Below are 216 nucleotides of genomic sequence, written 5' to 3'. Positions count from 1 at the left end.
GAAAAACAAACAAACAAAAACAAAAATACCCAAAACACAGCAACAAAACGACCTTCCTGTTTCTCTCTCGGATGCCTGCTATTCTGCCAAAAGACAGTTTCTAGAATAGTTTCTAATGGGTTACTTTTCCCTCCACTTCCACCAGTTCCACCAGCTCTGAAGCCAGTGTCTAGCTTACTGAAAGGAAAAACCAGGCGTGTACATAATATTTAAGAT

This window comes from Pipistrellus kuhlii, unplaced genomic scaffold (genome assembly GCF_014108245.1).
Source record: "Pipistrellus kuhlii isolate mPipKuh1 unplaced genomic scaffold, mPipKuh1.p scaffold_m20_p_3, whole genome shotgun sequence".
NCBI classification, from domain to species: Eukaryota; Metazoa; Chordata; class Mammalia; order Chiroptera; family Vespertilionidae; genus Pipistrellus; species Pipistrellus kuhlii.
The sequence above is the reverse complement of the archived record's forward strand: the minus strand, read 5'-3'. Positions refer to the sequence as shown.